Source organism: Theropithecus gelada, chromosome 11, assembly GCF_003255815.1.
Source record: "Theropithecus gelada isolate Dixy chromosome 11, Tgel_1.0, whole genome shotgun sequence".
NCBI lineage: Eukaryota > Metazoa > Chordata > Mammalia > Primates > Cercopithecidae > Theropithecus > Theropithecus gelada.
Window position 1 is genome coordinate 85888933 of NC_037679.1, and position 25705 is coordinate 85914637.

The 25705-nt window shown below is 40.2% G+C and overlaps 1 long non-coding RNA gene across 1 annotated transcript in view; it reads right to left on the minus strand.

Moving 5' to 3' along the window:
- Nucleotides 1-240: 240 nt before the first annotated feature.
- LOC112635343 overlaps nt 241-25705 on the minus strand; it is a 35419-nt gene continuing 9954 nt past the window's right edge. The window contains exon 2 of the long non-coding RNA XR_003121897.1: nt 241-382. This is a non-coding gene — a long non-coding RNA (uncharacterized LOC112635343). The remainder of the gene's footprint in view (nt 383-25705) is intronic.

Consider the following 25705-nt stretch of genomic DNA (forward strand, 5'->3'; position numbering starts at 1 on the left):
ATTTCCCTAAAATGATACATTCTTTATTTCAGTGTTCCTAGCACAAATCCTGCCAAAACTGCTGTGCAAAAGATGAGTTTAATTTCCTTATTTCGGGTACCTACTGATGATCTCTTACTGAGTCAATGAACATATTTCCCTAATCTGCAGAAAATCAATATGGGGGCTTGTTGTAATTTGGTTCATATGTCATGATTCCAAAACTGTTATCCAAGCTCGAAATCACAAGGCAAAATATGCTGCATTTTTAAAGATATTAACCAAGTCTATATTTATGAATAATTCATGGCTTGCCAGTGAAGTGGCAGGTTTTGCATACTTTAGCATTAAAAAGTAGTCCTCTTGCTTCTGTCTATTGGTGTTCTTCAAAGTAGAATATTATCTGAGGAAGGGTTAGAGGACATTTAATTAATTTTATTTTGAGATTTATTACACTGTAAGTTTTGCTTAATATAGAACCAAAGTCATCAGCTCAAGGGAAAAAATTTAGTTCATTCACTCCTAGAACTGCTTCCAATATACACAAGACATCCCACATGCATGTTGTCCTAGGGAGGTGGATTTGTGAACACAGTCATGTGAATATTTTATTTTGGCGGTTTCATTGGTTTCCAAATATGTGTTTCTCTCATTGTACTGAAATGCTAGTTTCATTATTTTGAACTGCATTTCTTGGTAAAGTTCAGTCTCATATCTTTTTTTTCTTTTTTTTTGAGACAGAGTCTCACCCTGTCGCCTAGGCTGGAGTGCAGTGAAGCGATCGCGGCTCACTGACTGCAAGCTCCGCCTCCCGGGTTCAAGCGATTCTTCTGCCTCAGCCTCCTGAGTAGCCAGGACCACAGGCATGTGCCACCATGCCAGGCTAATTTTTGTAGTTTTTTTGTAGAGACAGGGTTTCACCACGTTGGCCAAGTTGGTCTTGAACTCGTCACCTCGTGATCCACCCACCTAGGCCTCCCAAAGTGCTGGGATTACAGGAGTGAGCCACCACGCCTGGCCCAGTCTCATATCTTACCTTATCAGAAGTCAGAAAGGATGAACCGTGAACCACGGCTAATTTCATAAGTACTGTAAGTTCTACCCTAATCATGGCATAAAAGGTTTTGAGTAATTAATGTTAGTTTGTATCTCTAAGGACAATCTCTTGTACCTGATCATTGTATGCCTGAGCCATTGACAGACAGGGAATTGAATCTTCAGAGCTCTGTTTCTACATTAACCCTTCCTTCCCCGCACAATAGGTGACCCTTTGAAGCAGCCAGGTCCAACCTTCTGTGCAGAGTCAGTCACGTGCATATTAAGCAAGACTCTAGGTCAAAAAGTTTCCTCCAACACTGCGTGACATAGTCAGTAAATTCCCAAAAGACTCCTGTAGAAAAGTCAAGACTTCCAAACCTATACACCCTATCAGCCCAATTTCAGACATTTGGAAAAATACCCAGTATTACATTTAATGCCTTCTCTCTTGAGAAAAAAGTACCAGACATTCTATATGATTTTTCCCGTCGTCTAATAGAGCCTCAGCAGAATGTCAAGAATAGAGAATTCAGTAATTGAAGGAAAAAAGGAGCCAACAGTTCTCCTGTATATGTAGTTTTCAGAAGGTTCAAGCAACACAACCCTAAGCATTAGCAACAGGGACTCTTTAAAATTTGTACAATAGATAAAATTGGTGATGCCATTTCTTTCATAAGTTAAATATGTCTTTTGATTAGGACATATAAATTCCCATTGTAAAGGAACTGTTTTGTCATTTAAATTTAAAATTTTCATTACAACTAAAGAAGAAAATATAAGTTCCCAAAGCCCTGTATCCCTGAGATATACAGTATTAACTTCCAGTAGTTTTTCTATATGTATATTTTAAAGAAGATACCATTAAGATCGTTTGTATTGTTTTTCCACTTAGTATTATGTCTTAAGCATTTGTGGGTCCATTAAAATCTTTGAAAATAGGATTTTTGCTTTCCAAGTTTTAACGTAAGTAATACATAATCATTGTAAAGGAAGAGATATGGAAATACACTGGTAAGTGGTAAGAGCATCTATATCTAATCTCCCAGACCCAGCACTGTTCTTTAATCCTGATGTCTTCCCATTTGCACATATGTATAAGTGACAAGCAGTATCATTGTGATATTAACTCAAGTGTTAGGAGTACAGAGAGGATGTTCAGCAGGATCGATCAAGGTCCACCCACAGCACTTCCTGCAAAGGTTCCAACGTCCCACCCAGCCCAGGAGCAATAAAGAGGGCATGGACCGTGCTCACTGCTACAGATGAGCAGGTTTCTATACCTGTGGAGCCTCACCTGCACACAATCCGGAGCTCTGGACCATGCTGCAGGGATGGGGCAGGGCGCTTCATTCTCAAAACAGCACAGGCATTTTTTTTTTCCCAAAACCAAGTTTAGTAACGAAAGTTACTATAGTACTGGTAAACCTCTAAGATTTTTGACTAGCCTCTGCCTTTGATCCCAACTAGAATAAATGTATCACATAATACACCTTGGACCATTTTTTGCCCTTTCAAGCACGAATCTAAGCACACTGTAAATGTTTACTTTTATAACCCTCATGGTAACAAATCACTGTCATTAAACCAGTTTTACAATTGAGGCGACAGTAAGAAGCCCAGAGAAGTTAAGTAACCTATCCAGGTTTACACAGCTTGTGAGCAGGAAGCCAGAACTTCAGTCTGGACTATAGAATCCTGGGAGCCAATGGTTTTTGGTGCCACAGAGCTCCAGCAGCCTCATGCAGGTGGGAGGGAGGCTGGGGACTGAATGGCTTCTGGGGAGTCAGTGTCCCCTCTTCTTCCTCATAAGCTGACATTCTCTGTGCATCACCACCAGTTTTATCAGTACCAGTGTGCTTTTCACTATATGTAGTTACTTTATGTGAGTTTCTATCTCTACGAGCATCTCTTGTACCTGATCACTGTGTGCTTGAGCCACTGACAGACAGACAGTGAATCAGATCTTCAGAGCTCCGTTCCTGCATTAATCCTTCCTTCTCTGCACAATAGGCAACCCTCATAAGCTGATATTCTCTGTCCATCACCACCAATTTTAGCAATACCAATATGCTTTTTGCTATATGTAGTCAATTAATGTTAGCTTTTATCTCTAAAGACAATCTCTTGTACCTGCTCACTGATTTGTTTTATAAATAAAATATTTTTAATTTATCATGTTTCTATTATTTTATAAATATTACTTTTATAAATATTTCTTTTTCCTTTTTGTCTATATTATGATAAACAAAGAATAAAACTGTTGTACTTTGTGGGCAATGCCCAATCTTGTTTTCTGTTTTTTCCCTTAGTATTTACAGTTCCTAGAACATCATCTGGATGCATACGATCCTTGCAAAACAGTTAACACAATACAAAGCCTCTATCCTCATTAACCAGTTACCAAGGATTCTGTTCGAGCAATGGAAACCCATGCTGTAGAACAGCAGTTCGCAGTGCTCACTGCACAAGAGAATCACCTGAGGATGGCTTACCTGCCCTTTCGTGATGCCCAAGGTCTATCTACAGAAGTTCTGATTGGGTTGGCCTGGACTGCGGGCCTGGGAGTTTTAAAAGTCTGCAAGTGATTTAAATGTGTGCCCAAGATTGATAATCGCCTTAGAAAGAGAAAGTTCTATGGATTTAGATGGCTTCATTGAAAAAAGAGATTGTTCCTTGATTTCTTATTAGAAGAATTATCATGGATGAATAAGGGTTGTCCACACCCCTCTGAAGAAAGAAACCCGAACTCCGAGCTGGAGTTTCCTTTCCTGAAGGGAAAAGCTCATCTTTGATGGCAAAGTAAGTGATTAGGAGATTATTAATTTCAGAATGTGAAGACTCTTTTTTTTTCCCCCCCTAAAGTCTTGCTCTATTGCCCAAGCTGGAGGGCAGTGGCGCAATCACAGCTCATGGTGCAGCCTCAAACTCCTGGGCTCAGGAGATCCTGCTACCTCAGCCTCTTGGGGAGCTGGGACTACAGGCACATGCCGCCATGCCCGGCTAATTTTCCTATTTTTTTTTTTTTTTTTTTTTTGAGACGGAGTCTCGCTCTGTCACCCAGGCTGGAGTGCAGTGGCCGGATCTCAGCTCACTGCAAGCTCCGCCTCCCGGTTTCACGCCATTCTCCTGCCTCAGCCTCCCGAGTAGCTGGGACTACAGGCGCCCGCCACCTCACCCGGCTAAGTTTTTGTATTTTTAGAGACGGGGTTTCACTGTGTTAGCCAGGATGGTCTCGATCTCCTGACCTCGTGATCCGCCCGTCTCGGCCTCCCAAAGTGCTGGGATTACAGGCTTGAGCCACCGCGCCCGGCCAATTTTCCTATTTTTTGTAGAGATGGGTGTTTGCCATGTTGCCCAGGTGAGTCTTGAACTCCTGGCCTCAAGGGATCCTCCCCACCTTGGCCTCCCAAAGTGCTGGGATTACAGGTGCCAGCCACCACACCCAGCCTCTGAATGTTTAGACTCTTGATTCTAAGTGGCTGGTGTTTCCCAGAGAGAAGAGGGTTGCAATTATGGAGAGTGGCCAGACTGAGGTGGAGTAACTAAGGGGATTGGCCCAGATAATGTGGCAGATGGATTGTGGATTCCCCCCCGTGTGGACCCAGCTCCCTGAGCACCGTAGAAGATCAAGCAGGTGGAGCTCTGAGCCCGCGCAGGCAGCTGGGCACCCGTTTCCTCTGCAGAGGGCTCTTCATCTCCAGCTCAGCTTGAAGGAAGGGAGCTGGCTGTCTCTGAGCAGAAACTGTGGATGTCAAACAGAAGACCCCAGGAGCAGTAGCCAGGGTGAACTGAGGACCAGGGATTTCTTCAATTCTTCTAGCTTGTACAAGTCTCTACATTCCTGACAATCACAGACGGTGAGGGAAGATCTCCCTCAAAATTACTCAACTGCGTTTTCTACCATCCCTGATGGGTGGAGGCTTAGCCAGACAGAAGCCTGTTTAAGAATACAAAGGGATGCGCTATCTATTTTACCTTGAGAGAATGTTGCACTCATGACCTTTACTTAGGCTATGATGGATTTGAGGATGTGGGAGTGCTCAAGCTCCACCACTACTCCACAGGGGATGGAAAAGAAGGAGGAAGGAGTAAACTGTTCAAAAGAAATGCATGACAGACAGAGATAAAGATGTGTAATGTCTTGATTTCAAAAATATTTAAACTCTGGGATATAGGAGACAGGTTTGGCCTCCTGAGAGCTTTTAAAACACCACTGATGATGATCACTCTATGCTACGGTCTGAATGCTTGTGCCCCATCAAAGTTCCTATGTCCAAGCCTGTCTTGAAAGTGATGCTATTAGGAGATGAGGCCACTGGAAGGTGATTAGACCATGAATGTGGAGCCTCACAATGGAATGAGTGCCTTTAAAGGGGGCTGGAAAGACCAGAACTTTTCCCCTCCACCATGCGAGGACACAGAGAGAAGGCTGTCTTTGTGAATGAGGTAGTGAGTCCTCATCAGGTGTGGAATCCACCAGCTTTCTGTCTTAAACTTCTCAGCCTCCAGAAATGTGAGAAGTAAATTCATGCTTTTTAAGCTAATGAGTTTATGGCATTTTGTGATAGCATCCCAAACAGACTAAGATCTCGTGACGAGAATCACGTCAGTCATTCGAGTCTTTAATGTTTATGTTTTGATGGAGATGAAAATAGAAATCTATGAATTCCAGTCAAAAGAAGTAAAATGAATGAAGGAAAATTACTTCTTTTATAGATATTTGTCTTGCTTTGTCCAGAACTTGGTAAACTACAGAAATTCTCATAGGGCTCAATCATATAATGTAGCTATTTTTTGATAAAATATTTTATTTTTATTGCTTATATGAAAAGTTAAAAAATATACAAATATTAAAAATTATTGATTTTCACCAGTAATTGTATTCTGAGTTCTATTCCATCTATATGTGAATGTTGGATTCCTTTGCTTACTTTTTTTTAAACAATCTTATAATTGTGCCTGTTTCATAAAGTTAAAATTCATGAAGCCCAGTTAAGATCATAAGGCTTTTTGACAGCAAGTTTGGAACATTCATTCCTGAATGTAAATGCTGCTATCATATATTATTTTAAATGGCATGATGCTATTATTTGTATTTCGATATTTAAGTATAATGAATTATTTCAATATTTTTTCCATTGCGATTTATTGATTGTTTAAAAATCAGACATATTGTAAAAAATAAACATTATCTTCTTAGAAGAAAAGCCAAGTAATTGAATCTCCAGCTTTATTTCTAATTATCTGCAATCTGCTTTCTGTACAAGGACCTTTTATTTGAGACTTCTATTTGCTCTTTGGTATTTTCTTGGATTTTATTTGATTTTCTATGTTTTAACGGTAATTTAAGTTCTCTCTGGGAGGGCCATTTATAATTAAAATTATTCCTAATTGTGTAGTTTTATTTCACTTCTGCTTAATAAGAGATTATGAGACAATTTGGTGCATGCAGGGAGATCTTAGATCATAGAATAGCTGCCATTTGGGGAAAGATTTCTCTATTTTTAACCTGTGTAATGCAGACCAAATCTCAAATGAATGCAATATATTTACATGGTCTAGGAATATGACTGTGAACCAAGGAAAAAAATGACTGTCAGCCTTTGCCTGGATTTCTCATTGGCATTCAGATTTGTGAATAAACTTGGAAAATTGGAGATTGTTATGTGACTTTAGTGCAAGATCATATCCATGTGCTCTGGCCAGTCAAATGCAACTAGAAGTTCTGCTTGCCCCACGGTTCTTTGACCCAGTTGACCTTTAGGACTGTTAGGTACACTCTGCAAATGTGTGGTTGATTTCACTTAATTGCCTCCTCTTCAGCCCCATCCCTCATTAGCAAATGATGTAGCTCTCAGTCTAAGATGCAAGGCCTGAGAACCCAGGGGCCACTGGTGCAAGTCCAGGAGTCTGAAGGCTGGAAAACGTGAAATTTTGATCTCTCAGGACAGGAGAGGGGGCGCGTCTCAGTTCCAGGAGAGAGAGGGAGAAAGAGAGAGGCAGGGAGAACTAATTCCTCTTTCCTCCTTTGTTCTAATCTGGTCCTCAGTCGATTGGAAGGCGCTGGCCACATTGGGTGAAGTGGATCCTCCTTATTTAGCTCACTTATTCAAATGTCAAACTCTCCCAGAAATATCCTCATAGGCATACTCACTGACATGGCTTGGCTGTGTCCCCACCCAAATCTCACCTTGAATCATAATAATCCCCACATTTCAAGGGCAGGGCCAGTTAGAGATAATTGAATCATGGGGTCAGTTTCCCCCATACTGTTCTTGTAGTAGTGAGTAAGTCTCACAAGATCTGATGGTTTTATAAATGGGAGTTCCCTTGGACAAGCTCTCTCCTGCCTGTCGCGAGGTAAGACATGGCTTTGCTCTTCCTTCATCTTCCATCACAATTGTGAGGCCTCCCCAGCCAAGTGAAACTATGAGTCCACTAAACATCTTTCTTTTATAAATTACCCAGTCTTGAATATGTCTTTATCAGCAACATGAGAGTGGACTAATACACCCAGAAATAATGCTTTACGAGCTCTCTGGATATCCCTTAATGCAGTCAAGTTGACACCTAACATTTACCATCATGTCTTCATAAGACTTTGCTGCATTTACATCTCCTGAAACAAAAGCCAGCTCAGGTTATTCTCTTGGTGAGGCTGGTCTCTTATACCCCAGCTTCACGGGAGTTGAAGAAGGCCCTGGCAGTTTCATATTGTGGAGTGGGTGGTAATCTTTGCTTCCTACAAAAATCTTCAGCTGGGGAATTCCCCAAACAGAAAAAAAATCAAACATAGAGAAGCAAACAAAAATAGGTATATTTGTTTGCCAGGGCTGCTGTAAGAAAGTTATTTAGGTTTGGAAACAAAGGGCCCAAGGAGTTTGGAGATTGCCTAGAATGTATGAGGCAAATGTGCAGAAGGCACGGACTTGAGCATTGTTGTAGAATTGAGCCAATCTGCACTGCAACATCACAGGCTGAGATGTAGTTTTTTATTTAACAATATTTTTGTATTTAAGAATTTGAAAGTTTGGGGTTTTTTCTTCATTTTCTTCTCTCTGATAAGAACAGGTAGCATCTCTCAAGAGACTTTTACAGTGTGTGAAGGATGCCTCCTAAGACAGAGTACATGAGGTTGTCATTGACAGTGTGTATAAAATTGCATCTGTCTTACCCTCTTCTAGGCAGGAAAACAATGACACAGCTGAGGTTTTCTCCAGGAAAGTCACTTGAACCATCCCTCTTAGTTATATAAATATTTATTTTCTTAAAATTTTCATATGACAAATATCTGAGTAGCTGCATTCATTCATGCCTTCATTTCCTCAAAAGATTGAACTCTATCCAGTAAACAGAGATAGAAAAGGGCAGATAAATTCCTCTTCCCATACAGTCATTTCAATGGCATACAAAATTATAGTATTCAGTGTATGCCAAAAAGGGTATTCAGTGGCATGCCCTTTTTTGGCATACAGTATTAACTCTGGAAGGTAGAAATCTTAATTTTCATAGAGAATCCAGGATCTCCCAGTAGGGTGGAAGTGGATGCTGCCTTTCCTCTAACTTCAGCTGCATTTCTATGAAATAAAATTGCTTTGTAGGAAGAAGTCAGTGACCTGGCTCAGCTAAAGGTGCTAAGAGTTCATTTCAAAGGGTTGGCTTCAAAAAAATATGCAACTGATTGTGGGATTCTTCATAGAACAGAGGTGGTGATTTGAAGAAATGGCTAAAGATGTGTATGACTCTGAAAGAACGATAATTTGGCAGCCAACTGTGCCTGAGCACAGGGATCTAGGCAGTCCCAAACAACGTAGCCCAGGCATCTGCACAGAATGACTCTTCAACAGTGCCACCGTGAGGCCATGTGGAGCAATACCACTGCCGTCCATGAGATTTCATTTTTTTTTTCCTCCTTGCTGTTTAAAAGAGACCTGATTCTTTTTGATCTATAGATTGATACCAATGGATCTTGAACCTTTTTTAATGGGATTAAAAACAAGACAGAAATTCCAAAATTCTTACTAATAGAGCTTTTATTTCTTAAGTAATTACTTGGAGGTGGTCCTGGTGAGGTATGCCTGTTTATGTCTCTCCTCTTTACGGAAAGGGTCTCATTGTTGCTTCTTCCCTTACGACAGTTCCCCAGTTTTATTCACAAACCAATTGGACTGACCTGTGCCCTTGAGAGGAGATAACTGAGAAGCTGAAAAGGTGAGTCATGCCTGTTCTAAGCCAGTTTTGGCCCTTGTACCTGTGCTTGGTCTTGGAATGAGTCTTTCAGGCAATTTGCACCTGTAAGTCGGATGGGAGGTTCACTAGGGCTTCTAGGAAAGGTGGATTCTTCATAAGAGAACACTGTCAGAAACGTTTCCTTTTCTGCCTGCTCGGTCTCATCCTGCTTCAGATGAATATCATGTAAGGCCATGATACCTGAACCTGAAAGTTGAGAGGACTGGCTCATGGTGATGCCACGACCTGATATGACAGCACTGATAAATGACCTTAGCACTGCTCATCTCCATAGTTATTAATTTAAATAATTATTATTTAGGATTTCTGTTATTTTAACGCAAAATATTCCCCAAAGTTCAATTTTTCTTCAGTATTAAAAACACTACACATTTTAGCTTAATTATTTTATATAAAACTTTAAAATACATATTAAAGATAAAACAGCTACCCAGTTATACCTTTAGATTGCATTGTGCACTTTCCCTTGATAAGTATTGTCTTAAATGCAATTAAAGGGTGGATTTTGAAATAAATGGTTTAACATCTGCCTTCTTTATTCAATTGCAAATTTCATAAGCAGACAGAAAGCAAGTTTCTCAGGTACACCCCCTAACACATAATGGAGGGTCTGACAAAATAGTTGATACTCAAAATTATGTGTCAATTAAAAGGTGGATGAGACAAAGAAATGCCATTTCACACTTCTATTAAAGATTGAGCATTATTACCAAATTCCAGTGCAGTTACATGTAAACTCAAAGGCAAGGGCACCTTCCCAGTGGACAAGGAGGAAAGGTAATTTTTGGAATCGAAATGCTTCCTCCAAACTTTTGATGCATAAGGAACAAATACTCAGTTCAGGTTAGGTAATCACTCATGTTTCATTGATTGTGTGTCTTCAGAGTAAAGAAAAAAAAAAAAATAAGTGTAAACGGGCTCTAAAGGAGAAACGTATCCAGGAGCTATTGATTTGCCTTAAGTGTCCTGGGGGCAGGGCTGGTCCGTGAGCCAAGCAGCTCCATGCAGGATGCCCTCTCCTCTAAAGGCAACAATCCCCTGTCACAAACTACAGTGTTAAAATTTTCCAGTATAATCTTACAAAGGTTTTGTACTGAGTGGGCTAGTATTTTTTCAATCATAGATTAAGTCTTTTTAGCATCCTGAAACACATTTGTTCTTCCAAGACTATCATTTGTCCAAAGATAGGTGGTGCTAGGTGATTTGGATGAGTTGAAACCCTCAATCTTGAATTTCCCAGGGAGAGCTATAGCTACTTGATTACAGGCTGAGGTTTCATTGTCTTCAGTTCCTCAAAGAGAGGATCCCACAAGCTCCACTCAGTGCAAAGAGAGTCTCTTTTGGGAAGGAGAAGGCAAAATAGCATGTATTTAACACTGCCTGGGTTATGAACTTAACTATACTCGCTTAATATATGTATATATATTTAATTTTCCCACTTTCCAAATGACAAAAAAAAAATAAAAACTTACAAGAGTTATATCACTTGTCTACATTCACCTGTATAGTAAATGATAGGTGGGGTTGGTATTTGAACTCATGACAATTTAACTCTAAATCCATGCCCCTTCCAATAAAGAATGCCAATTACACTTCAGTTCATGTGTCAAGTCCCAAAAGAATGATCTCATTGCCCAGAGATGTGCTGAGATTTTTCTAAGGATGCATCTAGGGTTAGAATGAAAAGCGAAAAGATTGACTAGGAATGTCTGCTGCAGGTCAGGAAGACTGAGTGGTTGTAGTGTAATAAGAGCTACTTAATTGCCGTTCCTGTACTAAACCATAGCTAGTTCCCAGATGCGGCACATTTATCCGTATCTGCTCTATTATTCTAGATTTAGTAAGTTTTAAAATGTTCATTAATTTCAATAGATATCTTTTACTTTATCACACGATGGGGAAAATAGGTGATAACATTTTTCTTCCATAGAATGCTCTCATTCTTTTCTGGAATTAAATATGTACCTCACATGAGGGAAATCAAAGCATCTCGTTGACATGACCACAGTACTTTAGGAATAGTTATTGACCTAATGAGTAAATGAGAGACAAAGAATTTTGGGGGCTATTGTGTGGAGGAAAAACATATTTTTTAATAGGACTTGAACCTGAGAGGATACACCCCTCCCAGATCCCATCTCAATTCCATGTGGAGCCTGACAATGAAGTCAACATGGATAAGGGAAGACCTGGGAGATGGAGACCAAATCCTGGTATCCTTGTGTGAGTCCCAATCCCAGCCTTACCTGAATTCATTTCTTCCAATAAAGAGTTACATCAACAAATTATCTTGTGTACCTAAGCTGTTTTGAATTATATTTTCTATGTCACTCAAATATTTAGACAACCTGAATAATTTGCAGCCACAGGAGTTTTCTTGCACTCAGGATGGTGGCCACTTTGAGTATATTTAATAGACAGAATCAGCATGTATTTAACCATTTTTACACCTTCATTCACTCACCAAACATTTACCCAGTAAGTACCATGGAGCAGGGACTACCCAAATCGCTAGGAACATAGAGCTAATTCGACAGGAACCCTGCCTCTAGGTCTTAGAATGCCAACAGATGGAGCAAATGTGCATAGAAACAACTTCATTTCAAGACTTTATGGGATTGTTGTTACATTTTAAAAATGGGGGGTTTCTCTAATCTGAGCTAATCAAATAAACATTAGATATGGAATTCAGGCTTTGAAGGATGGATAAAAATTTGGAAGAAAGAAACGATGGGTAGAATGGAGCATGCAGAGGGAAGAATGACAGGAAATGTAGATGATAAAGCAGAGGTCAAATCCAAGACATGGTAGGTGTTCCAGATTCAGCAGCACTGGAGTGGTGCCCTTGAATGGTAAGGTGCGACACTCCCTTGAAGACAGAAAAAATAAGTAGCATAAATTTTAAGAGAATAATCCATCTGGGGTTTGAATAGTAAAGGAAAGGGGTCAGGGGGCCCAGTGATGGTCTAAAGTATAAGGAGCAAGGAGACTGGAAGAGACGAGAACAATTAAAGTGAAATCAGTTAATTCTTGGCTGGATCCTGGATCCATTAAAAGCTGTTACACCAAACAATTAGCGGACAACTGGAGAAATTTAAACGTGGACCAGGTGAAATGAATGATTTGCTAATTTTGTTAAACATCAAAATAGTGTCAGCTGATATAGGAGATTCCTTATTTTTTGGAGATGTGTGATAAGGTATTTGGAGTAGAAGTATCATGCTGTTTGTAATTTTTTTCTTGAAATGGTTCCAAAATAAATAAAGGAAATATGGCAAAGTCTGCATCTTCATTGAATTTGGGCAGTGCATGCAGTTTTGTTATAGTTTCCTTTAAATTTCTGTGTATGTTTGAAAGTATTTTTTTTTAAATCAGCAAAGTTAGTAAAACGGCAAATGCAACTCATATATTGGATACTGGGAGTAGACAGAAAAAGGGAGGTCTCATAAGAAATGAAACATGCTCGGAAACTCCATTGTCTTTGCTACACGAGCTGCTCTGGAACATTTGCCTTGGCAGCAACAATTTTCTTCCCGATAGTCATTGTTTTTTCTTTATGGCTAAATTGCTTTTGTCCAGACAGTAATGTGCCCAGCCCCAGAGACTGAGTCACGGTTTGTCTGCTACAGCCTTGACTTCCCATTCCTCTTTGCCAAATGCATTCCCTGCCTCCCTTAGAACCAAAGGTGAATGGTGATGCAATCCTGGCTTATGAGGCCTAAGGGGATCTTCTGGAACCTTGATGCTCAGAGTGTTTTTGAAGGACCAGGAGCTTCAATGCCACCTCTGAGGTTGCCGGAAATTTTTAAGGACCAGGAGCTTCGATGCCACCTCTGAGGTTGCCGGAAATTTTTAAGGACCAGTAGCTTCGATGCCACCTCTGAGGTTGCTGGAAATTTTTAAGGACCAGGAGCTTCGATGCCACCTCTGAAGTTTCTGGAAAAACAGAGTTGATCCCCACCACTGACCTACTAAATGTCTAAAGAATACAATAAACAGGAGTAGACATAATTCTTTTATCACTCAATTTGTCAACGGATTTGATGTTGCTTGGTCCTGTCACTGACCTGTGCAGCTAATAAAGAATCAGCCCATGTCTGTGCACAAGAAACACGTCAAGTGTGCTATATTGAGGCTCTCTTACTATAGAAAAAAGTGCTGGTGTCATAGGAAATTCGGTCATAAAACACATGATTCCTAAGCATTTGAATAGACTACAGTCTGTGATAATTTTGTGACATCCTGTCCACTCATTCGTGATATTTAAAGTGATTCAAAAAGTACTTAATATGGATTCAAATATATATAAATATACATTCAAATATATAGATACATTAAAATATTTAAATATACATGTATACTTAATATATATTTAAATATATATTTAAATTATTAAACACATATGTACAGCATTATTTTAATGAAAGACACCTTGAAATGTTTCAAAGCAACGTTTTGGAATCTCTGCTTTAAGGTGCTTCTCCTTAAAAGGCACAAGGTTGGATCTTAGCTGAAGTTGAAGACTCTCAGATGTTGTTGTCTCCCATATCTGACACAGAGGGACTATGCCGCAGGAGCTCTATGTCTGAATTCTAGGCCCTTCTTAGCATTTCCTATCTACTGGGACTGAGTTTACTTTCCTTCAGACCTCAGACTGCTCACCTGCCATTTATTTATACGATCAGGCAGACTGGTGGCTACCCAGAAACAAAAACTCAACCATCATTGTGCCTAGGATGCTTCCTGAAATCTCTTCCAGCAGCAATCAAGACTGGGAAAAACCATCTGTATGTGGAAGGCACACGTCTCCATCCACAAATTCAGATCATCAAGACATATAATTTTATCTTGCTTTATTCTGAAATTCTACTTAAGTTATATTTTTAACCTCCTCTCATCTCTGAGGAATGTTGACCTTACTCAATTTATGAGGGCTTGAGCAAGATTAACTTCCCTGTGATGGGGGTTACAGTAATGCACACACCCTAGAGTTGATGCGATGGGTGAATGAGTCAATACAAAGCATTTGCAAGAGTGCCTGGTACTTGCAATTGCCGTCGTCATGATGATTTAGGGTTGCCACTGTATCTCTCCAAAGCTGTATCTCTATTCAAATGACTTAGAGAGTATCACGGCCCACATGGTATCTTCGGACTGTGCAGCCCTCTGCAGGGACATCATTTATCCTATCTTGTACTAGGTAACTGAGTCACACAGGTTGCTGCTGTATCATCTCTCGTTCCCTTCTGAGAGGCTCCTCATGCCCAGAAATTATCCTTCTTCATCTTAGTACCTCCCAAGTCTACAAGAGTTTGTTCTGTGCCATGCTGGTCTATAGGAATTTTTACTATTGTATTCTTTAGACTATGAATCACTCTTATTCCAGATACCTTCTGTTGCCGATCATGGAAAAACTGAAAATGTTTTGCAGCTCACAGTACTTTTTCTAAAGCAAAGACAGTGACCCTCTAGTCGTGTGCCGGATATTCTCCACTGGCAACACTTCAGTACTCTTCACCATTTTCCCTCCCACTTTGTACCCATGAGGGCTAACAATATGGTTTGGCACCATTAATTAGATGCTTTGCCCTCCAACATCAAGTTAGATTGGAAAATGAGAGTTACTTGCAAGAAATCAGAGAATGAGAGGAGACGAAATCCAGGTATTTGGTTCCCTGAACCTCTCCTCTGTGGTTGAGGTTTGACATCGCCTAACCACTTTTGTATAAAGTCAGAGTATCTGCTAAGCAGCCATCATCAGGTTTCTCTAACATATAGGTCTCTAGGTTACCTTTTTTTTTATTAGTAGTAGCATTTTTTTTTTTTTTTTTTTTTTTTTTTGAGACAGAGTTCCACTCTGTCTCCTAGGCTGGAGTGCAGTGACATGATCTTGGCTCACTGCAACCTTTGCTTCCTGGGTTCAAGCAATTCTCCTGTCTCTGCCTCCTGAGTAGCTGGGATTACAGGCTCATGCCACTATGCCCAGCTAATTTTTCTATTTTTAGTAGAGATGTGTTTTTGACATGTTGGCCAGGCTGGTCACTTCAGGCCTTAAGTTATCCACCTGCCTTGGCCTTGCACAGTGCTGGGATTACAGGCGTGAACCACTGCACACAGCCAAGATTACCTATTTTTTGATGCTTCAGCCTGCCCTCAATCCAGAGAGTGGAAAGATGGAGAAATCTTCAATATTCTTGGACAAATAACCAAGTCCACTTTATCTTCACCCAGAACCCAATCATTCATTGCAAGGAAGTTTCCTGATTTTTCTCTGCATGTCCTTGATTTGCTTTAGTGAAGGGAGACACCATTAAAGTTCATTATGTTTGTCAATGTAGTATTTTATGAATTCATCCCTTGAAATATGAACAGATCCAAACCAATCAGGTTTGCCACTGTGCTGCCTTTCACAGCAGGGAAAGCTTTATGTTGGACAGCATTTCGTTTTCTTCTTTCCTGTCCTCTTTGAAACTGCCTACTGCCCTGAATAAACGGTAAGTGGTAAATACTTCTGCCTCTCAGCTTTTTATTTTTATTTCCTTATAATTTTTATGGGCGAGTTAGCGAGAAGCAGAAAAAACACGAAAGTATCTTTCAGTGAAAGGTTACTTCTCGCTGAGGAGATTGGTTAATTAGATTTTGTCTTCAATAAAGCCTGGTGAACTTAATTTGGCAGGTGTCTTACCTCTACACATGTTGTATTATCCAAGTAGAGTTTTCTAAACCCGAGTGGTAAAAATTAATGACCTGATGATGTTGGTAAATGTAAAGATGCCAGGCTTCTCACTGGGAGAGGTATATAAGTCCAGGGTGGGACCCAGGAATAAGTACTTTTAATAAGTGCCCAATGTGACTCAGAAAACCAGACAGGTTTGAGCAATTTTGGTTAACAGCAAATTTTTGGCTAGGCATGGTGGCTCATGCCTGCAATCCTAGCACTTTAGAAGGAATGCTTGAGCCCAGGAATTCGAGACCATCCTGGACAACACGGCAAGACTCTGTCCCTATAAAAAAATACAAAAATTAGCTGGGCGTGATGGTGCATTCCTGTGGTCCTAGCTAGGTGGAAGGCTGAAGTGGGAGGTAGTTATGAACCCTGGGAGGTCAAGGTTGCAGTGAACCTTAATTGTACCACTGCATTCTATTTAGCCTGGGTGATAGAGAAGACCCTGGCAAAAAATAAATAAATAAATAAATAAATAGATAAATAAATAAATAAATAAATAATAATAATAATAAAAAGACAAACTTTCTGGTTAAAAAGAATGCAATGAAACAATGCAGGTCCTGGAGCCGAGAAGACAGAAGGCTGGATTGGACTCCCAGCCACCTACAACTGCATGGATGTGGGCAGTCACTTTACCTCTCTGGGTCTAGTTTTCTCTTCTATCAAATTTAGATGCTAATAGGCCTGCTCATGTGGAGCGTCCCATCCAGCGGGAGTCAGCGGCTGATGCTACAGGGGTGCGGGGTCTCACGCTGAGGGGAGGGTCAGCACAGAGCAGGGCCCACTCCAGTGAGAATGGCGCCAATACTCTTCAATCAAAGATATGCAAGGACCCACTTGAAGCTCAGCAAAGTCGGGTTAATTACTTTGTGGCAACAAGAGAAGGTGAGCACCATGGAAACCATTAGGTGTCTCAAGAAGAGTGTATCAAAAACAGGGCATTCTAGGATTTGGGCTTTCTTCTTTTAGATGATTTTTGGATAGGTTCCATGAAGTGAGGCTTTGAATAAAATGCTTTTTAAAAGCAAGGTTAATGCTACAACTGGACTAGTTCATATGTCTATCTAAAAGGCAGAAATACCAGATCAAAGTTAAGCCTATACTTAAGAAAAAACTGTATTCACTCATATCAGTCAGGAAAATAAAGGGATGTTTCATCGTTTTTGTAGGTTATTTAATGTCATTGTATTTTTGAGAATTCAGACATGATTTTAAAGTGGTCTAGTTATCACCTTAGTCTATTAGAATCACAGAGTGGCTCTGCTTGGTATTAGTTTACTGGGAAATTATTTTTTAATGTTTTATAGACGCAGAATATGGTGTTCATATTTATGGGGTTCATGTGATACTTCGTTAAATGTAATGATCAAGTCAGGATATTTGGGGTCTCCATCACTTTAAATATTTATTGTTTCTATGTGTTAGGAACATTTCCAGTTCTCTCTTCTAGCTATTTTAAAATACCCAATATATTGCTGTTAAATATTGTCACCCTATTCTGCTGTCAAATATTAGAACTTACTCCTTCTAACTGCATGTTTATGCCCCCCAACAAAATCCTTCCCAGCCTCTGGTTACCAGCGTTCTACTCTCCACCTCCATAAAATCAACTTTTTTTTGGTCCAACATATGAATGAGAACATGCAATGTTTGTCTTTCTGTCCCTGACTTACTTTACTTAATTTCCTCTAGTTCCATCCATATTGTTGCAAATAGCAGGATTTCATCCTTTTTCAGAGGCTGAGTAATACTCCCTTGTGTAATGTACCACGTTTTATTTATTCATCCACTGATAGACACTTAGGTTGATTCCAAACCTTGGAATAGTGTGAATACTATGAATAGTCCTAAAATAAACATGGGAGTGCAGCTATCTCTGCAATATATGAATTTCCTTTCTTTTATAGATATACCCAGGAATGGGATTCCTGGATCATGTGGTAGTTCTATTTTTAGTTTTTTGAGGAAACTTCATACTGTTCTCCACAGTGGTTGTGCTAATTTCCATTCTCAACAACAGTATATATCCTCACCAGAACTTATTACCTGTCTTTTGGATAAAAGCCATTTTAACTGCAGTGAGATGATATCTCACTACAGCAGTGATTTGCATTTCTCGATGATAAGTGATGAGGATTTTTTCATATACCTCTTGGCCATTTGTATGTGTTCTTGGAGAAGTCTCTTCAGGTCTTTTGCCCAGTTTTAGTTGGATTATTAGATTTTTTTCCTATAGAGTTGTTTGAGCACTTTCTATATTCTGTTTATTAATATCTTGTCAGATGAGTGGGTTACAAATATTTTTCTCTCATTCGGTGGGTTGTCTCTTCACTTCGTTATTGTATTCTTTGCTGTGCAGGTTTTCAACTTAATTCAATTCAATTTGTTCATTTTTGTTTTAGTTGCTGTGTGTGTGGGGGGGTATTATTCAAGAAATCCTTGCCAAGACCAATGTCCTAGAGAGTTTCCCAATATTTTCTTCTAGTGTGTCCGGAATTGGTGGGTTTTTGGTCTCACTGACTTCAAGAATGAAGCCACGCACCCTCGCGATGAGTGTTACGGTTCTTAAAGATGGTGTGTCCGGAGTTCGTTCCTTCAGATGTTCAGATGTGTCTGGAGCACCATTTATTAAATAGGGAATCCTTTCCTCATTTCTTGGTTGTGTCAGGTTTGTCAAAGATCAGATGGTTGTAGATGTGTGCTATTATTTCTGAGGGCTCTGTTCTGTTCCATTGGTCTGTATCTCTGTTTTGGTACCAGTACCATGCTGTTTTGGTTACTGTAGCCTTGTACTATAGTTTGAAGTCAGGTAGCATGATGCCTCCAACTTTGTTCTTTTGGCTTAGGATTGTCTTGGCAATATTGGCTCTTCTTGGTTCCATATGAACTTTAAAGTAGTTTTTTACAATTCTGTGAGGAAAGTCATTGGTAGCTTAATGGGGATGGCATTGAATCTATAAATTACCTTGGGCGGTATGGCCATTTTCACAGTATTGATTCTTCCTATCCATGAGCATGGAATGTTCTTCCATTTGTTTGTGTCCTCTTTTATTTCATTGAGCAGTGGTTTGTAGTTCTCCTTGAAGAGGTCCTTCACATCCCTTGTAAGATGGATTCCTAGGTATTTTATTCTTTTTGAAGCAATTGTAAATGGGAGTTCACTCATGATTTGGCTCTCTGTTTGTCTGTTATTGGTGTATAAGAATGCTTGTGATTTTTGCACACTGATTTTGTATCCTGAGACTTTGCTGAAGTTGCTTATCAGCTTAAGGAGATTTTGGGCTGAGACGATGGGGTTTTCTAAATATATAATCTTGTTATCTGCAAACACGGACAATTTGACTTCCTCTTTTCCTAATTGAATACCCTTTATTTCTTTCTTCTCCCTGATTGCTCTGGTCAGAACTTCCAACACTATGTTGAATAGGAGTGGTGAGAGAGGATATCCCTGTCTTGTGCCAGTTTTCAAAGGGAATACTTCCAGTTTTTGCCCATTCAGTATAATATTGGCTGTAGGTTTGTCGTAAATAGCTTTCATTATTTTGAGATACATTCCATCAATACCGAATTTGTTGAGAGTTTTTAGCATGAAGGGCTGTTGAATTTTGTCAAAGGCCCTTTCTCATCTATTGAGATAATCATGTGGTTTTTGTCCTTGGTTCTGTTTATATGCTGGATTACATTTACTGATTTGTGTATATTGAACCAGCCTTGCATCCCAGGAATGAAGCCCACTTGATCATGGTGGATAAGCTTTTTGATGTGCTGCTGGATTCAGTTTGCCAGTATTTTACTGAGGATTTTGCATTGATGTTCATCATTTATATTGGTCTAAAATTCTCTTTTTTTGTTATGTCTCTGCCAGGCTTTGGTATCCGGATGATGTTGGCCTCATAAAATGAGTTAGGGAGGATTCCCTCTTTTTCTATTGATTGGAATCATTTCAGAAGGAATGGTACCAGCTTCTCCTTGTACCTCTGGTAGAATTTGGCTGTGAATCCATCTGGTCCTGGACTTTTTTTGATTGGTAGGCTATTAATTATTGCCTCAATTTCAGAACCCGTTATTGGTCTATTCAGGGATTCAACTTCTTCCTGGTTTAGTCTTGGAAAAGTGTATGTGTCCAGGTATTTATCTATTTCTTCTAGGTTTTCTAGTTTATTTGCATAGAAGTGTTTCTAGTATTCCCTGATGGTAGTTTGTATTTCTGAGGGGTCGGTGGTGATATCCCCTTTATCATTTTTTATTGCATCTATTTGATTCTTCTCTCTTTTCTTCTTAGTCTTGCTATAGCAGTCTATCAATTTTGTTGATCTTTTCAAAAAACCAGCTCCTGGATTCATTGATTTCTTTGAAGGGTTTTTTGTGTCTCTATCTCCTCCAGTTCTGCTCTGATCTTAGTTATTTCTTGCCTTCTGCTAGCTTTTGAATGTGTTTGCTCTTGCTTCTCTAGTTCTTTTAATTGTGATGTTAGGGTGTCAATTTTAGATGTTTCCTGCTTTCTTTTGTGGGCCTTTGGTGATATAAATTTCCCTCTACACACTGCTTTAAATGTGCCCTTGTTTTTCTATTTCTTTGAGATGCATCATTAGGTTCATTTGAAGTTTTTCTACTTTTTTGAGGAAGGCATTTATTGTCTTTCATTCTTTTCCTTTTGCCTGAGGAAAATCTGGGGGCCAATCTTGCTGTCAGCTGAGACTTCCCTGGGTATCCAACTTTAAGTCTAGATTATGTGCTTACATAATTATAATGACCAGAAGATCTACGTTGTGTTGAGCAGCAACAACCTGTAGGTACTCTCCTAATTGCTTTGTATGGGTTAAATTATGTAATACAGCAACCCTCTTTCCTTGTCTCTGTTTCTCTCTCTCTCTCTCTCTACACACATACACACACACACATGCATATATATAGGCTTGTAAATATATGTCTGTATATGTGTGTATATGTATATCACACATATATGTACAACATATATATATATGTACTATGTATATATATACACACACACACACATCCCATTTTTCTAATAAAGCAACTAAAGCAAGAGAGGCAGGCCAGTGTCACACAAATGGTTAATGACAACGGACCTTTTAATTTGGACCTTTGTCATTAGGCCTTTGTCCTTTGGACCAGACCGCCTTCCTCTAGTTAGTTTCCTAACCAGCTTTTTAGGAGATCCCCACGAGCACCCTTTGAGGTTGGTGCTACCATTACCCATCATACAGATGAAGGAACCAAGAGGCTCAGAGACCTTAGTATCCTGACCATCCACGTGAAATGCAGATCCTCCTTCAGGGAATCTCGAGCTCAAGAAAAGCTGTTTTTCCTAATTTAACTCTACGTTCTTGACTATAAAACCTAAACAGGTATGAGTGCAACTCAAAGGCAGACCTGAGATAAAACAACAGATAAAAAGCACCCCTGGTTCACTTATTTTATGTCTTTCTCAAAGAGCAAAAGAGGTTTCTTCCTCTTTCCTTTCTAAGTACCTTCCCATTTAGGCTGCAATTTCTCTGTGCATCCCTTGTTTTCTCTAAGAAAGAGGGGATGCACTCAAGCATAACAAAGTGTCCCAGAATGTAATGTTGAATTGACCATAATTGGACACTTACTCCCTATTTACTCTCTATGAGTCACAAGGCCAGAACAATTCCCTTTGTCCTTTGGAAAACCTCCTTGTTGGGTGGAGATGCTCTTCACACTGAACAGCTGTTCAAGCTTGTCATGGTGCAAAATAGCAAATGACACACTGAGCCCTACTTGTTACCCATACTGGGTCTGCTGCTGCTGCTGCTGTATTTAGAAAAGGCAGAGACCTTATAAATCACATTAAAGAGTTTTAGAAGCTATCTTTCCTGTAAAGACAAGAAGAGCCCTGTGAACTAGCTCAATACTAAACAGAAGTTCCTACTCTTCCCTTTTTACCTTTATTTATCCTAATTTTCTTTTTTTCCCTTAGTTTCAGAGGGTGAGAGGCCAAAGGAGAAAGCAGCAATAGAGAGGGAAGGGTTCCCAAGGTCGCTACTCTATGTGGTTGAGGGTCAGGACAAGAGTGTACTTTTCAGTCCTGGACTCTGAGACACGTATTCACCTAGGTTTGGGGAGAAGGTTGAGAGACTTGAGGGTTGGGCCACTCTCAAAGCCCATAAATTTAGTGGAAAATAGGAAATCCTCAAACAGAGACTGGGTATATACCCAAAGGATTATAAATCATGCTGCTATAAAGACACATGCACACGTATGTTTATTGCGGCACTATTCACAATAGCAAAGACTTGGAATCAACCCAAATGTCCATCAGTGACAGACTGGATTAAGAAAATGTGGCACATATACACCATGGAATACTATGCAGCCATAAAAAAGGATGAGTTTGCATCCTTTGTAGGGACATGGATGCAGCTGGAAACCATCATTCTCAGCAAACTATCGCAAGAACAGACAACCAAACACCGCATGTTCTCACTCATAGGTGGGAACTGAACAATGAGATCACTTGGACTCAGGAAGGGGAACATCACACACTGGGGCCTATTATGGGGAGGAGGGAGGGGGAGGGATTGCATTGGGAGTTATACCTGATGTAAATGACGAGTTGATGGGTGCTGACGAGTTGATGGGTGCAGCACACCAACATGGCACAAGTATACACATGTAACAAACCTGCACGTTATGCACATGTACCCTAGAACTTAAAGTACAATAATAATAATAAATAAATAAATAAAATAATAATAATAATAAAATGCCATCTTTCCTTGAAAAAAAAATGGGGAGAAAGTGGAGAAAGAGGAGGAGAACAAAATTACAAGAGACAAAATACACTGTACAAGTATGCGATAATGTGACAAAATAAGGATTTAAACACTGGTCTGTTCATTTATTTATGTATTCTCCATTTGATAAATATTTCTGCCAATTCATGTCCACTGAGAAGCAGATTCCACGATGACATTATACACATGAAAGGTCTATTATGAGAAATGCTTGTGAAGGATGAAGAGAAGAGTAGACAGGGACATGCAAGGAGAGGCTTTAGACTATGAGGCAGGTGTGACTCCAGCAAGTGGAGAGAGGGAAGGAAGACTCACACTCACACTGTTGCAGATCTCTAAGAAATCCAGCCAGGCACATAAGGAGTCCACAGGCAAAAATGCCCAGTGGGAGTTCACATTGGGCAGAAATGTCCTGGCTCTACTACCCCACTGCCACTTTTGGTTAGTGTTTGGAAATACCTTGGGTGGGAGGATGGAGATCTATGGTCCTTGAAGCAGGTTTTTGTGAAGGGAGGTGTGAGCACTGGAATCTAAGGCTACCAGCGTCCACCCCTTGGGCTGCACAGGTCTTCTTCTGCACATGATCAGGAAGTAGTTACTCAGTGCATCCCATGGGCCTTATTCCCTGAAGGGAAGATAAGAAGAGCGAGTATATGGAACACCCTACAGACTTGGTTGCTGCAGTTGATCTTAGCAGCACATGAGGTTCTTACCATCTCTCTCCTCCAGTATAAATGACAAATTCTCCCACTCTCGTGGGTTTTCCCTGAAGATCTTGCTGGTGGACTTGATACTGCAGCCTAACCATCCCTGATGGGTTTGACCTGCTGGTAATCACATTCTTTTCAGTAGGGGGTTGCTATACATGTTCACTCACAATTATAATTAGACAAAGGAATATAAGAAGGAACCAAAGTGGATCATGTGAGTTCCATGCATATTCTTCTCATTCTTCTCTTGCCCCCATTGTGTAAGAGCATTTTCATATCCTTTCAATCAGGGTCAGTTATGCCTGCCATTGTGGTGACCCCTTATCTGTTGACCTCTTCACAAGGGGTCCAAGGTGCCCAGGTGCCTGCCATAACCTGTAGCTCAAGGGGAACCTTGCTTTTCCCATGGACAGAGTGCCTCCATTCAGGGACAGGACCCTTAGCTGTGCACAACTCAGAATGGCAGGAATGAGAGACAAACATTCTCCCAATGGGCCATTGGGAAGATGGTAAATAGAGCCATTGTTTTATTACTCTGATTTTATGGATCAACTTAGTCTTCCCTTAGCTACACAACACCATATAGAGGTCTCTGATTTAATGCATATACTACATTCTAAAAAATGGTAATCTATCCTCACAGAGTATTACCCCAATCTGGTATTTCAACCATGCCTTAGGAAGTAATTCCAATTCTCTCAAGCTCTCCAATCCTTCCACGCAATGCAATATGTTTTGTGGCTGTTAGATCTTATGTTTATGGGGCCTTTCATGAACCTCCTTGTTATGTAGTGGGTTCCTGTTGGATGCCATGTTGTATGAAATTTCATGCTTGTGGATCAAGCCACCTATAAGCACACAGATAGTGGTACTGGCTGAGATGCCCCTGGCAGGAAAGCAAATCTGTCTATGAAATATATATCTAAGGCTGTGATTAGTCACTGGGTTTTCCAGGAAGGAAGGGATCCAATTTAGTCGTCTTGGAACAAAGTGGCTCTTCTCCTTGGGACCAGTGTGTCGTAATTTAAACTCAATTTTGATCTCTCTTGCAAGCAGATTGGGTGTTTAGAGATGCAATAATGAGAACGAACTTTATGAGTTAAAGTCCATGTTATTGGGCCCATCTATACTTTCCACCTTTGCCACCATGAAGACTAATCAGTGTATCTACCATGCTAGTTCTGGAGTAGATAATGACAAAGGTTTGCCATGTGAACTGGCAGGATCATTTTGTCTCCTGGATTGTTGATTTATTCTTCAATCATAGATTACTTATAGTGACATAAATGTGTGAAACAGCTTCACGGCTTATGCCAACTCTGTTATGCCCATCCATGTACCTCTTTCCCAGATTTTTTGTCTCAGACTTTCCAGTCTTTTCCTTATGGGACTCTGACCAGCCACCCAGGTCATTGACCACTGTTCAGGAATCTATAACTATTCGCATCTCAGGATTCTACTTGCATACAAAGAGGATGGCCAGGTACACTCATTCCAGTTCTAACAATGACGAAGATTTACCCTCACCACTGCCTTTCAACCCCACCACCGAGTATATGTGTAATGCAGCCCCCATCCATTTTTAAGTTGTGCCTACATACCTAGCTGACCTATCTAAAAACCAAGATCTGGGAGTGAGCTGATGGAATGATTCTTGTGTAACCACGGCAGGTGACATGCATGGCTAGGTTACTTGCTCATACAGTGTACTCAGTCCCTCTGGTTTTGTTCTGGCTTAATCTCATATGTGCCATTTCCATTTTATGATGGATGTTGTGGTCCTGCCTGACCTTGGGAAAAGAGGGTCCAATAGAACATAGCTCATAACTAACAGTTCCAGATGCATGGTCATTTGGTGCTCTCTTGGTCCATCTCTGTTTAATCTCTACTGGAGAAGAGTAATATGCCAGGATTGGACTCACACAAGAAAAGCACATACATTTCTGCTACGGATGGTATGGCCTGGTTGTAGAACTTCATGGCTTTGCTTTAAAACCCCAATTGTGATTTGCCATAAACTCCACAATACATATAAGTGTATGTGTGTGTCTCTGTGTGTGTGTGTATGTGTGTGTGTGTATACACCCCTGACATCTCTAACATCATAGTGACTGTAGTGACTAATGGATCATATGGCCCAAGTGGCAAGGCTGTCTACAGTAGCGCTTGCATCTGCTGCAGAGCTTTTTCCTGACCAAAGCAAGTCAACTTCTGTGTCTTAA